The sequence below is a fragment of the Ixodes scapularis genome, unplaced genomic scaffold (genome assembly GCF_016920785.2).
Source record: "Ixodes scapularis isolate PalLabHiFi unplaced genomic scaffold, ASM1692078v2 PGA_scaffold39__5_contigs__length_11793443, whole genome shotgun sequence".
Classification (NCBI taxonomy): domain Eukaryota; kingdom Metazoa; phylum Arthropoda; class Arachnida; order Ixodida; family Ixodidae; genus Ixodes; species Ixodes scapularis.
Window position 1 is genome coordinate 3,029,502 of NW_024609867.1, and position 12,052 is coordinate 3,041,553.

Below are 12,052 nucleotides of genomic sequence, written 5' to 3' on the forward strand. Positions count from 1 at the left end.
GATCCCTTTGAAGCCCCCCCACTGCTTTAGAGCAAGGTGGGGCAAAATAAGATAAACAGCATTAATTTCAGCGGTAGCTTTTATTTTGCTTTAATGATTAAAAAAAACACAATATGGGGACCATTCTAAGATGTCTTCATTTTCTGCTCAGTAAATAACACTTAACTGCTGCGAGCACAACATTAAAGAAAGCTCCAATATCAGAAAACCACACCATGTATCATTCTGACCCGCCTTGCCGGGCAAAGCCAGACAATACTGAACCAATATCCCTAAAAAAGGATATTGGTTCAGTATGCACAATAAAGACATCTGAAACGCACTCTGCGAGCTCAAACGCACTCTCCTTATGAGCCCACTCCTTGCGTCCCATTCGCTCCTTTCATGCTGAATGCGGCGCTGCTTTGTCCCAAAGTTCTTTCCATGCCAGACGCTCCCAGTTACGCTCCCAGTTTCGTGTGGTGTGCATAACAGTGTCTGGAGAACGCTCGGGCACTGCGCTCTCATTCAGGGGTTGACTAATGATCTTTCTGTCCGGTTTCACTTTTTTTTTTTTTTACTACAAAAGGCCAGCTGAACTTAGGGGAATAGTATATAGAGATAAAAAAAGACAGGATTACCACTATACTACCAAATATGGTTTAATACTCCCTCCTCTTTCTGAACCGTGACTTTATTATATATACATATATAATTATATATAGATATATATACATATATGTAGACATGGCTGTCTTTTTTCCCCTTATGTTCTATTGTCCTAACTTCAGCTGGACTTTTATAGTTTTATGCACCAACTAGGGGGGGGGGGGGGGAGGGCTCAACTACACTCTGTTACTTTTTTCAATTTAAAAAAGGGGAGGGTAGAGGGGGAGGAACGCCGGATTTTGGTTGCTTTCGCCAACGTCTGTTCTGCATTGTGGGGCGATCACATTAGAACAGTGTTGCTCACTGACCTGATTGTTGTTTTTTTTTGTTTATTTTTCTGTCATACACTAGGTGCAGAAGAGATGTTCTCGGAATTTGAAACGTTGTAGAGAACTTGCCTTCTGTAGGCCAGCCGTTTTTTTGTGTGTGAGTTTTTTTTTCAGTGTTGCTGTATTTTACGTTTTCCGAATCGTTTGGGGCTTTGCCTTTGAAGCGCATGTTTGGTAAGCCAAAACGTGTGGCAGCAGTGCGAAGAGAGTGACACTGTTGCTTGACACTTTCAAGCCTTTTGTACGTGTCACTTTGGCGCTATGAAGCCCATTTCATTTTTTCATTTTCTGCGTTCGGGCCACCGTAAACTCCGGGGGAAAAATGATATTACCAAAAATAAACCAGGACACTCGTGCTTCATTGACACGCGAGTCATAAAATACCAAATTGTCGCGTTTTGAACCGCGCGTTTTCCATTACGTAAGTAATTATCTCTTCAACAAAAAAGCAACAACAGATCGCTCAAGTTTAGTTCGCATGGAGCTAATGTATCATAGCATGTAAATGAAGGCTTACATTTGCAAGATAGTTGGTGCCCACCGGGCTGCACGTCTCAAAGCGAAACCTCGCGCTGAATTTTCCGCTTTTTTAGAAGGAAGTAAACACGTGAACCTCAACTCCGCAGATATGTATTCCAACCTTTTTTTGTTCAGAGATGTCGTTTTTCACACAATCAAAGTGTACAGGTCCTGGAATCTCAGTTTGAAGTTTGAACTTTTTGCGATTGCTTGTTTAGGACATTAGAGACACTAAACAAAAACTGTCGCATTTTTCACGGCGCCTCATTTCAATTTTCATCCCACCTGATGCCACCAGACACAGAATGCGAGATTGTGTGTACTATGAACTTTTCATATTTAATAAACTTCGCGATTACTTTTTTAAAGCTAGTTACAAAGCAAATTTAAAAAGCTCCCCATACATTTATCGAGCTGAACCCACTGAAGTGGCTCTTGTTATAATTTGACGAAGTTTCCTTGTTGTGCATTTTTCTAGAGAAACTCGCTCGTTCTTTGTCAAGTATAATCCGATTTTGTTCTACTATGTATTCACTATTTTTACAGAGAGAATTTTGTTTTCATTTGTTGCTGGACTTGCCGGGTATCGGCCGTCAGGCCTCCTTTGGCTTGGACAGACCCGTTTCTATTTTGTGTACTGCTTAATTGTTGCAAAAATTATTAGTATTATTATTATCACTAATAATATTATTATTAATATTTCCTTCGGTTCCACACGAGGCGCGGTGGGCGAGGCGACATGATGCGTGGTGGCGCCTCGCAATCGCCTTTGAGTATCTCCAAAATTACACAGAAACCCGCGCGCCTGGGGTTGGTCATCGTGGTCATCACTCCCCGCGGCGCATATAAGCTTGACATGTGCGGGTGAGCTCTTTGGTCGCTGACCGTTACAGATTTGTAGAAGACACAAAACACGGCGCAATTGACAGCAATGTGTTAGAACTGTTTTCATTTAAAAAGTCTGGAGGCAAAACCGATAATGTTAGTGCGCCGCATCAAGTAACGATATATTAACAATAAATCTTAAACCGGTCATGGAAAAGTTCAAAATGTTGTTATTTTCTTGCTAGACCATTGCTGTATGCACTCCGACTAGTTTGAATCAGATAGAAAAACAAATTATTTGGATTTTGTCATTACGTATAGAATAATAAATGGCAATGATCTTTGCCCAAAGCATTTTTTTATATATTTCTCAAATCAAATCAAAGTTCATTTAACATCACCAAATACAAAGTACTAAACAAATGATGTATGGAGCTCTGACAAAAAGCCGCAATTGTGCGGCTTGACTGGATCTGCGCCCCCTCTGCATATGCATAGTCCCATTGCGATGTAAAAAACAAGCCAAAAAGAAGGACATCCGCCCAACACTTCACTTCCGCTAGTTGCAGTACACGAGCAGACGCCTTCACTTTTCAGGCGTTTTGATGCAGTTTGTTGTCGTATGTCGTGTCGGTGTCGAGTAAAGCGGTGGGGCTTTGGAGTTTATGGCCGGTGTTATTCGTGCTCACTGGTTTGGCGCTGATGCGTCGTTTTTTATACTGCCACCACCCCGAACTTTGAAGATTCACTGGCCCGTAGCACTACATTATGCTGAATCACGAGCTCCTTCTCCGTTGAAGTCGTTTTCCTGGCACCGCTCGTAGATACTGCAAGCATTTAAACAGTGTGCACCGTCTCGACTACATCCCCGTTGACGTACTCGACCTGTTCAAACTTATTACTTCCGTCTTTTTGGAGTACGCGAGACAGTTATGTCGTTGCTCTGGTTTCGGGTATAAAAGCAAGGCAAAACGCTCGTAGTTCTCGCGCTCAGTTCACGTTGGACACCCTCCACACTTTGACACCGGGTGATGGATGAACGAGGATTTAAATTTTCTTCAGAGGTCACTCTCGGCGCTTTCTCACAGTTGGGCAGCAGGATCAGCTGGCGACAAGCCGCGGATGAGAGGTTTGAGCATCAAGAACTCAAGTGCACTCTGTGCCGATGCGAGCGATGCGGGTTTCTGTCAACCGGAAGGCCAGCACAAACGGTGACCGTTCCAGCTCTTCGTCATGACACGGTGCTGCAGAGAGCAGGGTAAAATACAACTACACGGACCACCGAAGCAAACGCAGTGCTATCGTAAATCTTGACTTGTGATTGCGCCTTTGTAGATCATATTATTCGTTTTGCTGGAGAAACGCAAACGACGGGCATAACAAAATCTCTTGCATATTCCGCATACCTCGCAAAAGCATTTACGCAATCACCTTGCGAAAAGTGCGAAACACGGAGACCGCACCGTCCTAAGCTTTCCCGGTCTTTTACCTGCTTTAGAGCAGTTTGCACGTGCTAGTAGGTATGCCTACTGAAACTGAAACTAGTGGCAGTGACAGAGAGAAAAGAGACAAAGTTGGGAAAGCTTGCTCTTTCTCTCCTATTTGTAAACTCTCCAGTGATTGTACCACGATAAATGCACCAACGCCTCTTCCCAAAATAAAAATGCACTACCTTCACTGCGTAAAAAATTGTCTCAGTGCATGCATCTGTGGGCAGGTAGGAAATATTGCCCTAATTTATTCACACCGCATGATGAGCGCAACACACTCGCACGCGATTTACAGGAAAATAGCAATGAACACTATTCTAAGGGGGTTGTTGAGCTTCGAAAGAACCTGTGGAACTCAACCGCAGAGGAGAGGAAAAACGGTGCCAAAATAAATCTGGTCTTTGATAAGCTTGGTCTTAACAATGTTCTGTACGCCTGGAATAAAGTCAGCAATGAGAGATACAAGTGTCGCGTTCCTCCGAATGCAAACAACGAGTGACTAAAACAAAATGATTCAGCATGTTTTAAAATGTTAAACGTAAACACCAGAAGTATTGCAACAAAGGTTGACGCGCTTGAAAGCATAATGCTAGAACAGAAGTCTGAAGTGGCTGTAATTACCGAGACATGGCTTCATGAAAATATGCTAAACTCCGAAGTTTCTCCTCCGATTTATTCAATGGTAAAAAAAAAGATAGAGGGGAAAGAGGTGGAGGAGTTGCAGTTGTGATTAAAAATAACATCAAATTTGAGGTCCTTGAAGAAGTGCGCGATGTGGAAGCATCATGAATCAAGATAAAATTGAATAACCGTAGAGTTTATATTGGTGGTATGTGCAAAGCCCCAAATTCGCCAGTCGAAATGCTGTTACAACTAAGCGGCTACTTAGATTCAAATTTACGTTACGGAGACAACATATTGTTACTCGAGATCTTAATTTACCTGGGATTGACTGGTCATTATATTCTCATGGAACGGCAGAAGTAGCTAGTTGCGATCAAATATTAGAACATGTATCTTGCTAGAACTTATCCCAGATGGAAACAGATTACACTAAAGTATGTTCAACAAACATCAACAATTTTAGATCTAGTTTTTGTTTGCAAAAGTTTAAAATCATCTTTTTTGAAGTGTGAAACCAAAGCAGGCCCATCTGTTCATAGGATGGTACTCGTCTGATTGAATGTTACCCAAGAAAAATCGCACAGTCATTCACGAAAGATATTTTTGGATTTTAGAAGTGCTGATGATGTAAGAGTACTTGAATGCCTTGAACAGTCGTTTGATGATTTTATGTTTTTTTGCCAATCAAAAGCTAGCTCAGACACGTTATGGAACTATTTTTTAAGCATGACTTTCCGGTGTATTGAGCGATTTATACCAAAGCGCCCTAAAAAAATCGGGAACAAAAATCCTTGGATTACAAGAGAAATAATTCATGCAAAACGGCAACTGAAGCGGAAACGAGCGAGTTCACATGATACAGGTGTAGAAAAAAAAAACTTGCATTACGCGATTGAGTCGGGAGCTGAGGCGTCTAGTTATAGAGTCTAAAGACAGGTTCTATAACATAACTTAGAAAATTCCTTAGCGAAGCACCTAAGACGTTCTGGCGGTACGTCAAACCTTCGGCTAAGTTCCAGCAGCGTGCATCTGACCCCAAAAAATGAAAAGCAGAGCGTCGAAAATTTTATCGCTTTTTTTTTCATCCGTCTTTACCAACAATATCAGAAATTTGCCAAGCTTCAGTGATTCTTTCAACAATCCTCCCATCAATGATATAGATATAAGTGAGCAAGGAGTTTTAACCTTCTACTTAATATTGACACAAAAAAGAGCCCAGGTCCAGACGAAATTCCTAATGAATTTTAAAAGGTTATGCTGAGTAAATTTCTAAATACTTCACTATCATTTTTAGATTGACTATGAGTAACAGTTCTTTTCTAAGCACCTGGAAAAAAGCAAAAAATTATACCCGTCCACAAGAGCGGTAGTGTTAATGACGTCTGTAACTTTCGCCACATTTCCCTTACAAGTAGATGCTCTAAGCTTCTTGGGCATATCATATCTAAACATCTACTGTCTTACCTTGAAAATTTTGACATATTATTTAAATCACAGCACGGTTTCCGCAGAGGTCTTTCCATGACTACCCAGCTCATAGAAACACTTCATGATCTCTCTCAGAGGATCAATTGTTGTGGACTTCTGGATTTCGCAAAGGCGTTTGAGAAAGTATCTCACCCCAAAAAGCTATTGCAAATCAGTGCTGTCTTTAAGAATCCAGCGATCACGAAGTGTTTTTTCTCTTACCTTTCATCACGGAAGCAGTATGTTAAAGTTGGGGCAAGCTAACCCACTATGTCTCCAGTGTTCTTCAGGCGTACACAAGGGCAGTGTCTTGGGTCCCATTTCATTTTTGATGTTTATTAACCATCTTCGCAATGTCATCTCAGTTTCATTCAGACTATTCGCCGACGATTGTGTGATTTACAATAAGATTTAAACATCAGCCGATCAAATTAAATAAAACTGTAACTTAGAAAGAAATAAGAAGTGGTGTAATAATTGGCAAATGGTGCTAAACCCTGAAAAATCAGTCTTCATGTCTATTACGAGAAAAAGATGTTTTGGCTTATAATTATTGCATTGCGGGCGCTGAGCTTAAGAAAATAAAAGAACATAAATACTTAGGCTTAATATTTACTCCTGATCTAAAATGGAACACTCAAATTGATAACATATGCATCAAAGATAATAAAGCACTGTGGTGCCTTCGACGAAACCTCGGTATTGCAACTCCTGAAATAAAAAAAAGCCTCGCTTATACGACACTGGTAAGACCCGTTATCGACTATTATAGAATTGTATGGCACCATATACCGTTACAAATTACAATAAGCTGGAGAAATTTCAGTGTCTCGCATCCAGGTTCATTTTTAATAAATACAGCCACGTTCATTTCCCCACAAACCTATGTGAACTTGCCAATCTTCCTACATTTGAATCAAGAACGAAATATGAAATGTTCGTTTCTTTTACAGATTATTCATAATTGCGTAAAGATAAAGAAATCTGAGTACTTTGAAATTTGCCCCACCAAATCCTCAAGACATCGTCATAGCATGTATATTCCTAATCCATCTCTTAAAAACGATTGCTTTAAGTACAGTTTTTTTTTTCGGGGGTTATTAAAGATTGAAATATGTCACCTGATTCCGCTGTGTCATCTATGTTGCTAAATGAATTTATGGAGATTATCACTGATATTGTCGTACGCGCTACAAACTAAAACCCCTATAGATTGTGTAAAGAGATGTTTCAAAACTACGAAGCGACATCCGTTTTGTAAACTGCCGAAATTACGAAGCATCTCAATATGCTTGTAACCTTTGTGTATGCTTGCTTGTAAGCGTACATGTTTGTTTGTTCTTTTTTTCTCCACCCCTCTAATAGCCCGGTGTAAGGGCTGGCAGTAATAATAAATGAATAAAGGAAATAAAATGAAACTCGCAAGCGATTTACAGGAAACTAACAGTGCTAACTTAAGTTTCCCTGAAATTCAGTAAAACCGGTCGTTTGCAGGACCGAATCGTCTACTCAAGCGGTGTGCGTCGCTGTGCAAACACGTCGCTGTGCAAACGCAGTCCGACACGAAGCTTAAAATGGCAGATATAGGAGAACAATCCGGAGTCTATTGTTCAATTAAAACGACATAATCTTGTTGAAAACGCACAGAGCGTTTTACTCACGGTATGCGTCGGGGTACTTCCACATTCTGAAACGGAGCGAAGGAAGATTTACTTTTAAAACGCTCGCTGCGTCCTCCCGGGCCAGCTGGACCAGATCAGCTGATGACGACGGTACTGAGTTCGTTGAACCACAACCCCACAAAACAACTAATTTGCACTCCATGTTAGTTTGGGTTTCTACCTCCAAGCACCGCACCACACAGAACGAACATTTCAGCTCTTTGTCGCACCGCCGTGTTGCAACAAACAGAAAGAGATCGCCGAAGTCAACGCAGCGCTGTCGTGAACCTTGGCTTGTGGTTGCGCACTCGTGAACCCTGTGACTCCCTTCGCTTTCAAAGCACATACGACAATTACGACTGATACTTTCCGTCTTCCGGGAACACCACAGGGGCAATTCTCCGGGAACGTCTTAGCAAAATTTACTTGCAAACCGACGAGCTTCCCCTTTTCCCGACAAACCAAAACAATACCGGCGCCATGTTAAACGTGCGTTGTTGCCAGATTTTCTCCGACCAAACAAAAACAACGAAAGCAAACCGGCTCTAGCCTCCAGCGTACATCGGTGTTGCGCCGTGGCCAGATTTTCTCTGTAAGCTCTAACTTAAAGACGACCCACAGATGCAGCAACACTGGGCACCGCGGAGCGCCATAAATTCTGAGGGGGGTGGATGGGAAGCGGCGGCGCCTTCGCTTGCAGTTGAAGGGTTGAAGCCAAAAAAAAAAACTGCAATGTCACGTGTTCAGATCAAGGGCACGCTTTTTATATCCTTTTTAGATGTTTAGAATGAGCGATTAAATCCATAACTTTATTTGCGGTATGAAAGAAACTATTGTCAAAGACCCCTGTAATAAATACGAACTTGAGCGACAAGAAGGAAGCCGCATCGTCATCGACCAGAATCAATGGCAGGAATGGCAGCGAGCGCGGTAAGCGCGGGGTTCCTTGATCCCGCGACATGGCGTAATTGCTTTTGGTGCATATCTGTCTCCGAGACATGTTTCTTTCCGCGGCATTTTCCTCTTCGGTCATTTCTAGGTGTGTCCCCAAGCATTCCGGTGCTTCGATAGCCGGCAGTGCTGCGGTCGTGGCCGGGGTTGATGCGTGTTTTCGAGGCCGGCTACACGGCTATGCGTGTATGACCGTACCAAAACACGTTTTTTACAACCTCGGTTGATCTTTTCATGAACTATTCATTACTCAAAGTGTAAATATAAGGTAATTTGTGTAAATAGCGTGTTTTCACCCCAAATATTCAAAAAATGCACGAGACTTGCTAACAGTGCGGGCGCGCGCACATTTCTCTGCCTTCTCGAGTGCCTATAGAAACACGCGAACGTGTTGTGAAAATATCGATGGGCGGCATCACGCAAAAGGATATAGCAACAACAGTCGGAGTTAAACAGGCTACAGTCAATAGGATTGTGAACGCATTCCAAGAGGAGGGAGGTATCGGCAATGCACTTCAACACTGCAAGCGCCCTGCCCTCCTTTGCAACGGAGGAGGGGCTGTGTGCGGTCAATGGACAAGCATAGCAGACGACGCTCCCACCAGAGAAAGAGCTTTGTGCGCACGCGCTTAATCTCTCCGGTATCGCCACACGCCTCCGCGGCACGGCACTGACCGTCCCGGTGGTCGACGCTCGCTTGCTATGACTAAAAAATTGGGCCATCTAAGGCTCGTTGTATGATGAACGTCACATTGATGAGCATGCTGCTCATGAAGAAAAACAGGAAATCACAATTTTAAACCAAATTTATTTTCACACTGTGGGCAATCTGGCGGCTCCCCAGCCCACTTTCCCGACTGCGTGGCACAGATGGCGAACTTTCCTGCGTGGCGGCGGAGTCAATGCGGCCACGCGCACATCGCGCGCTCTGGCTTCATTAGGCGGAGGAGAGGTGGCGCACAAGCAGTCATTGGCTGGACTGAAGCGCAGCCGGTGCTCACTGGTCTTCTGTTAGTATTCTTAACCGTCTCGTCCAGGTCCAAATATATTTAGTTTCTTTTTGTTGTTGAAACCGTTGGCTCCGTGTTATTCCTCTGGGTCGGGTAGACAGCGAGGGAAACGGACCACAAGATACACTTAGCTAAAAAAAGTGAATTCAAAATGATTACTCAGAGTGTGTGAAACCACACTATCATGAAATTTAAAGCAGGGATGCTCAAACAATCACAGAGACAAACAAGATAAAATTCCTTATTTAATGGTGTTGAGATGGCGGTTACCAAAGACCTTTTATTAATTTTTGCACTGACAGTGTGTTATGTAAGTGTTCATGATTTGTGTTTGTCCTTTGTCCCTCTTGTTCCCCTTCTCCAGGGATTATTTTCATCAAACAGCATGAAGCGGTCATCCACGGGTAAAGGTGCCAACAAGTTCGTAGATTGTTTGGTAGGTGTCATCTACTAAATCATGTTGTCACGCGGCCGCGTTTATATAGGGCAATAGGGATGCTGTGTCAATGAGCTTATGCGTGAACATGCCCTTTCGTTACGGTCAATGAACCTAGGTCACTTGTACGTACACTGCAGAGACTGTATGTGTCACCCTATCTCGAAAATGCCATAATAATAGGCAGCGGGCGTACAAATGTGCAAAGGGATGTGCTAGAGGCGCATGCTATAGAAAAAGCTGACTCGGGGCACTGCATCAAACAGCCTTCAATTTACCTACACGAAAAACAATAAATTTTAGAGATGCCTGGGGAGCGACACGCCATTAGTTGTTACGGCGCTGGTTAGGTTTGCGGCGTTTCTTTTATTAGCTGTTTTTAATAAAATTTTAGTTGATAGTCAGCGCTCGTCCTGTGCTTTACTCTCGTCTCGTTGTCCTCGTATTTTTTGCGCGCTGCTCCTAATTTCTTCAGAGGAGGAGGAGCATACTGTTGTGATAAAACTTTACTGTTTAGCGTATGTGGGTGGCGAGCCCGTGATATGAGCTGCCCATCCTGTGCAGGGGATACCAGATAAAGAGCAAGACGAAGCAGTCTTGTTCTGAATCCGACTGAGAGAGACATCGTTTCCTTCACCGGCGGGTCCCAGCTTTGGACTACGCCATGACCCACGCGAGGTAGCCCAAGCACGTAAGTCCTCATCATCAGACAAGGCGGCCACGATTAGCCCAGGTGTCCTAGATGCAACATTTTGGCGACGAGGATGGGATAGTAGTTTTATCGCCGGGAAGAACAGACTCCGCGCCGCGGATGGGTGGTGGCCCACACCGGCCCATATCGGCAATAGTAAGTTTAAGTTTAGTTTTCAAGCTATCGCGTTGCATCGTTCTTTCGTTTTCGACCTACATTCGTAAGGTCTACTAGTTATTTCTTGCGCCTTGCTTCCGGTGTTCGAACCTTCAGGCAAAATGGCGGCAGCTTGGTCTGCGGCTCCACCGCCATTTCTCCCGACACCGGGCGCCCCAGTTCAACCCTGGCTGACTTGGAAAGCATCATTTTTTAATTGTCTCGACGTAACCGAGGCTGACAAGTTCACAAAAAAAAATGCGCAATTCTCTTGAGTATGCACGGTCAGGAAGGTCAGCGCATAGTTTCCGCTTTCAACTTGACAGGTCCCGCTGGGAGCGCGACTGTTACTGAGTTTGATGTTCTTTTAACATCTTTCGATCGGCACTTCGGTGCATCCACGAATGTTGTCGTCGAGAGAATGAAGTTTATGACAAGACACCAAGCTCTGGGTGAGAGCGTTTTGGAGTATCTCGGCGCATTAAGACACCTTGTATCATTTTGCGATTTTGGGGAGTCGCTGGATAGCCGCATAGCAGAAATGTTCTTGGCCGAAATTCAGTCGACGGAGGTGCGGGATCGCTTCATCCGTGAGACTGTAGGAGCTAACGCACCTAGCCTCAACCGTGCTGTCTCCATAGCGCAGCAATTCGAAAACACATCTCGTGATTGTGACCTATACCGTCGTTTTTACTCTGACATGCGCCCCAAGCCTCACAGGCCGCTACAGCCGTTGAGAGAATTGCTGCTTCCCAAAGAGAAGATGGTGATAGGCGGCAGTTTTCCGCTTCGTCTGTCTCTGATGGTTCCTTCCCTCGTCGACATGAGTCACGAGTGCTCACCCGTACGTTTGAGTTGCGATCACCGCGTGAGGGCCCTCCAGGAGCGTGCGCCTTTCTGCACGAGGTTGCGCCATGCTCCTTCTGCGGTCACCGGCCCCATCCTCGAGAGCAGTGCCCTGCTTCGAGGGCCACGTGTTTTTCATGTGGGAAACTTGGACATTTCGCCAATGTGTGTCGGAGTTGTCCGCCGTCTTCCGTTAGGGATCGTCGTCAGCTGGTCGTCCCATCGCGTTGAGGCGCCGGTCGAGGGCGCCCAGGTTCCGGTGCCAGCCGAGTCAGGGCTCCCATTCACGGCATCGTCACCTACCCGAACGAAGACAATGAGGATGAACTGCGACCGAGTGTCTCCACGGTGGAGTCACCCGATACACTTCTGGAGCAACACTTCAACCGCAGACGTCGC